Consider the following 6,178-nt stretch of genomic DNA (forward strand, 5'->3'; position numbering starts at 1 on the left):
ACTGTCTTACACATACATACACAAAAAAACACACACATACACACACATATACACAAGCAAACACAAACACACATACACATGGACACATAAACACATACATACGTACACATACATACATACATACACATACACATATATACATGACTGAGCACATAGCTACATTATAAACACAGCATGTATCATATACTCATATATAGACATTACATTACAATGATAACATAAAGTAAACTATTGTGTCTTTTGAGATAGTGGGACAAATTTCGTCTCAGAGAAGAGGCAGGGACAATTTCAACTAAGACCTGGAGTCCACAGGTGAGAAAAAGGACTCAGTCAACATTTTGCTTACCTGCACCCCTCCTCTTGCACACCACAATAGTGAGCAATCAGACTAGCAATGATGACCATGGTGACAACAGATGATTGAGAAGATCTTCCTGGTAAAGGAGTGGAGGGTGAGAGTCATGATGCCCAGTTCGCAGTCCTGATCTTAATCTAGGCTCCTTCCTTCCTTGACTCTGTTACCCTTCTCTTCCTTACCCCATTTCAGAGCAAGGGGCTCAGGTAGCCCCTCATGGTGCACATAGCATGTGTATCTCTGCTCCTCTCCAGAAGGCGGCTCCACAGCTGCCCACTTCTGGAAGGTCCCATCCCCTGAAGGCCTCATCTCCACAAGCTCCATGTCCTAGGTCAGGTCCTCTCCATCACTCTGCCAGGTCAGGGTGGTTTCAGCAAGGTAGAAGCCCAGGGCCCAGCACCTCAAGGAGACATCACTTTCGGATCTATGATGATGGGTCAAATGTACCTTTGGGAGATCTGGGTGGGGAAAAGTTGGAAATTTCAAGCATTTTTCATTCATTTTGTATAGGAGGCTACCGCCCCTCCCCTGGGCTACCTGAAGCCACACCTTAAAGATGGTGCCTGTCGGCTATGGAGCTTGTGGAAAACAAGTCCATATTAGGCCGTGATTTGTTCCTGCTCTTCTGGTTGGCTGAGGCTGCATGCCTGGTGCAGTGACATGGCGTGCTGCGATTGGATTGGATAGGAGAGTATAAAAGGGCTTGCAGCCCGGGGCTCGGGGGAGATGAAGAAAGAAACTTGCTGAATAAACTGCTGTTAGAAGGACTGGTGGTTGCATCTTCCTTGCTGGTCAAGAGAGCAGATGCAACAATTTTGGAGAGTCGTTTTAGATCATGTGAGCATCTTCTGGATGAACAGAATTAGGGTAAAGGAGGGATGCAAGCACCATACAGGAGCCTGGATCCAGGGACCTAGCATGATCCATTCTTTGGAATGTTCTAAAATCAGGTTTAGTACACTGGAGAGTTTTATGTCAACTTGACACAAGCTAAAGTTACATGAGAGGAGGGAATCTCCATTAACAAAATGACTCCATGAGATCAAACTGTAGGCAAGACTAGAGGTCATTTTCTTAATTAGTGATTGATGCTGTGGGATCCAACTTATTGTAGGTGGTTTCATCACTGAGTTGGTGGTCCTGGGTTCTATAAGAAAGCAGGCTGAGAAAGCCATAGGGTGCAAGCCAGGAAGCAGCACTCCTCCATGCCATGTAGATCATTTATTTGACTTTCTGCCCTGACGTCATTCAATGACAAACAGTGCTGGAAGAGAAAGCCAAATCAACCCTTTCTTCCCCTTGCTTTTGGTCATGGTGTTGCTTTGTAGCAATAGAAGCCCTAAGAGAGAATCTAATACGACTCTTCACATTTCCCTTCTCTAGTCCTGATTAGGTTGAGCAGAGAAACTCATACCATCAGTGGAGTGTGATCTCCAAAGACATTGGGGATGGGCAGAGAACCAAACCTGAAAGAGGTCATGGTTCACAATGAGCTGCAGACTGAATGGAAGTGCGTGGTTGCTTATCTCAGAGTGTTTTCTCCTTCCATTCTGGGAGAGATTCAAATGTTTTGAAAGTAGGGTCAGCTCTGGGGACAGTCACTCTCTGATGTTAGATCAGGAAAGCCAGTAGCACTCTTCCTCCTCTTTCTGCAGAATTCCAGCTGATCTGGTATTTCCTCCCTCCCCAGACATCAAGAGCCTCACTTGTATGTTTGAAGGTGTTATCTTTGCTTACTAAAGTGGTTCCTAGTTGTTCCTCATACCTGCTTGCTGAAGAATCTCCTTGCCATTCCTCAGGAATCTATGGAGCAGCTCTAGGCACTCTCCCTCCACATAAGCCCTGAAGTACTCTGCTGTGCCTGCTGACACTAACTTGCTCTTCCTGATCTGAGACAAGATGTCCACTGCAGTCCAGGAGTGCAGGTCTTCATTCAGGGTGATTTAATCCGAGCCATAATAGGCAGCCTGATAGTGGGCTCCAAGAAGGCTCATGTCTGGCCCTACCTCACAGGAAACCATCCACTACAGGATGTAAGTGCCTAGCCACAACAGGGTGTCATCCTGGGCCACCTCCACCGGCTCCGCCCACCAATAGGATTTGGACCTAAACTGAAAGTGAAATAGGTTAAAGGTTTCTGAGGGCTCTGAAGCCCAACTCCAAACATCTAACCTGGCACCCAGGGCTATTCTAGCATGGCAGTAGAGAGACATATAGGAAGGAGTCTGACCCAGGCCTGGGTCACTCACTGCCTTCACTCGGGTTGTAGTAGCTGAGCAGGATCCAAAGGTCTGCTCTGGCACTTTGTGCAATGTTCTTGATCTTGAGTTTCAGCTCCTTCCAGTACTCTGGTCTTTGCTTCTCCATTCAAGGTGCACGTGGCTGTATCCTCAGAATTTCCTCAATGATATCACAGCACTGAAACTTTGTGTTGTCCACGTAGCCCACAGAGATATACTGGTGCTCCCAAAGGTATGACAGGGCAGTGTGGAAGTAGTGGAAATAGTGCAGTGAATGTGAGCCTGGTGGTAGAGCAGGGTAATATCAGAACCCTTCCAAGACAGCCCTGGGCCAGTGCTCAAGCAGTGGGTTGGAGGTGGGGAGGCAGGAGAGCTCTGGATGTGGTGGAGAAGGGATCCTGAACATCTGGTCCTGACATCCTTGGGCCTCCCTTTAGAGGTTATTTCCTCCCAGATCCCTGAACTCAACAGTAGCTCTTTGGTTAACAGGCAAAGCAACCACTATGATCTGTAGGATAGCATGGTTACTTGAGGACCCCAGCCTTCACATGGTAACCCTGCTTAGATTTTTAAGTACCTGCCAACCAATTATACTAAGAACTGTAGAAGCATCATCAGTATCCAAGCAAAAGTACCTGACAAGTTTTCAGAGTTACAGACAAGTGAAACCTCAGAGAAAATGGGGGAAATCTCCAATGCTGTGTTAAACCTGGAAACCGGGCTTGGATTTGACCTCTGTTCTCCTACACTGAGTACTTAATGTCAGGTTTCCTACAATCCTAATATTCTAGGATAAGTATGTTCTCTAAAACAAAATTTAAAAACAAATTTTTTTTTGTTTTATGTGTTCTGATGTTTTTGCTTATATTTATGTCTGTTCACCTCGTGAATGCCTGGTGCCAGCAGAGGCTAGAAGTGGGCATCTGACACCCTGGAACTGGTGTTACTTGTCTTATTAATTGCCACATGAGCACTGGAAATAAAACCCATGTCCTCTGGCAGACTCCATGGATAACTTTTATGAGTTAGGTCTACCAATAATAATCACAATTGGAAGTTAGAGTTTAAGGTCATACTTGAGTGTGCGCACTTATAAACACAGTCTCCAGGACACATAGGATTTTGGAATGAGTTCAAGGTTGTCTTCAGCTAGGGAGCTCAGTACCTGCAGCTGCCAGTGGCCAGGGGTTACTGGGTTCCTGAAAGGATATATGGGGTTCTGGATGGGAAAGGCTGAGAGAGAAATAATGAGCCAAGACAAAGTTCTGATCAAGGCCAATGTTTACTTATGCAAATGAGGTTATAAAGGGGGGAACATATCCCCCACCAGACCAGGATCTCATTCCTTTGTCAGGATTGCTACTTTGTCAGGATAGTGTCAGGAAAACTGGTTCAGCCTCTCAGCAGGTAGTGGCTTCTTGGAGGAAAGCTGTAGATGAGGCAGGACAATAGACTTTACCTAGGTTGGAAGACTCCACACTAGGTGGGCTTGCTGGCTGTGGCAAACCAGGGCTGAGAAGCCTGCTCAAGGCTGGGGGAAGGGTACAGTTCCTCCCTTTTTATTTATTAAAAATAGCTGGACTGGGGCATAAAATTTACTTATCCTCCTTGGTCCTGCCTGGATATTATGGTGGCTGGCAGCCATGCCTGTCTTTGGACTCAATCTAATTGTCCTTTTTCTAACCCATCTCTGAGTACACATGCAGCTTGTTTGTGTTTATTTGCACAAACATGACATTTTAGTGTTTATTAAGAAAAACCACAGCCTTTGGCACATACCTCTGTCTTAAGTTGAAATAAAAACCATAGACCATAGACCTGTGGCCTGTCTTTGGCTGCTGAACCTCATTGCACACCTTTTTCCCAATCAAACCAAAGCCACAATATGTTCTCAGTGTATTTCTTCATAGGGATGAATCACTGCCATCTGTGATTTGCTGAAGGAGAACCTGTGTGGAGGTAACCAATCCACTTGAAACACAAAGTCAAAGTTGAAAGCAACAGGATTAAGGCTGTCTGTGGGGATGTCCCAGTCACTCAGTTCAGTTGCAAATTATCAGCTATTAGACCCAAGTCTGGCCTCCTGGTGTGTGGGAGGTAGCTTTGAGAATCAACAGAAAAACTGTTACTTCTCATGTGGAGGCTATGCTCCAAGTTAACTCTGCTGGCTTGTACAGATTTTAAGCTATCTTCATAATAGGAATCTCCAATATGGGATTTATTTCTAGACCAGTCCATGACTGAGTCAGAACAACTGGTCACATTAAAGGAAAGAGAAAAGTTATTATAACTCCTCTTTTTGTTCATATCATCTCATTCTTTACATCATCAAAATAGTAATGTCCTGAAATAACAATTTGGTAGTTTTAGAGAAAGTACATGTCAAATGTTGAAGACTTGTTCTCAGTGTCCTCAGTTTCTACCTGTTCTACATAATGGTGTGACTTAACTAACACAAAAGTATAATGCTTACTTGTGAGCTTGCTGAGTGTCCTGAGAAAGGTGAAAAGGAAGCTGTACTGGGCATATGTTCTTGACCCACCTTTGCTTGCTTTTGTCCCAGATTAGACAAGCTAAATTGCCTTGCTTCAAGCTTTTTAACATTGTGGGTCAGAGAATATAGAGACTGTGGAAACTGATTTAGATAGATTCATCAAAAATATTACAATTGCTTGAAATATTTCTTTTTTAGATCTTAAGGCAATGCCTATATATATATATATATATATATATATATATATATATATTTGTTATAGTTATAGTTATAGTTACATGCACATTCAGTATACAAATTAAAGCTTGATTTTTCAACATTTCTAAACACTGGCTACATAACAAAATTTAATTATCTTTGCTGAAGTCGGAGGAATTCAAGAATAAACATATGATCCAATCACATAAACTTCTCTTCCACAGTAGGGCTGTTTATTAATACAGTAGATATATTCTTTATCAGATGCATGCATGCATAAATTTACAGAAAATACAAAAACATGCATAGAAGCAATTTTTAACAACTTATCTTTTAGATAATAGTTATCAATTCTGCCTAAAAAGTTTGCAATGCAATAGGCAAAATATCAGTGTTCTGCATAAATCACTTTAAATGCTGTTCGAAACAAGAAACAGAAACCTTGTCAGGTTTTTAAGACATTTTTTTCCTACAAAACCTTCGTGATTTTATCATACAATTCTTTATTAACAACACAACAGCTTCATAATAGGATATTAAAACTTTACTTGGAGATGAAGAAAGATGATTCGACATTAATGTTCTCTTTTGCCAAAGAATTTCTGTGGGCATATTGAGTAACAATAACTAGAATACCCTCTACCCAATTTATTCTATGAAGCCACAATTGCTATGATACCTAAACCACATAAAGATTCAACAAAGAAAGAGAACTTCAAACCAATTTCCCTTATGAATATCGATGCAAAAATACTCAATAAAATCCTCGCAAACCGAATCCAAGAACACATCAAAAAAAATCATTCATCATGACCAAGTAGGCTTCATCCCAGGGATGCAGGGTTTGATATACGGAAATCCATCAATGTAATCAACTACATAAACAAACTC

The 6,178-nt window shown here is 42.5% G+C and overlaps 1 pseudogene; it reads right to left on the reverse strand.

Annotated features, from left to right (window-relative positions):
- Nucleotides 1–326: 326 nt before the first annotated feature.
- Nucleotides 327–3,137, reverse strand: LOC110314990 (annotated as a pseudogene).
- Nucleotides 3,138–6,178: the final 3,041 nt, after the last annotated feature.

Source organism: Mus pahari, unplaced genomic scaffold (assembly GCF_900095145.1).
Source record: "Mus pahari unplaced genomic scaffold, PAHARI_EIJ_v1.1 scaffold_9031_1, whole genome shotgun sequence".
Taxonomy (NCBI): Eukaryota; Metazoa; Chordata; class Mammalia; order Rodentia; family Muridae; genus Mus; species Mus pahari.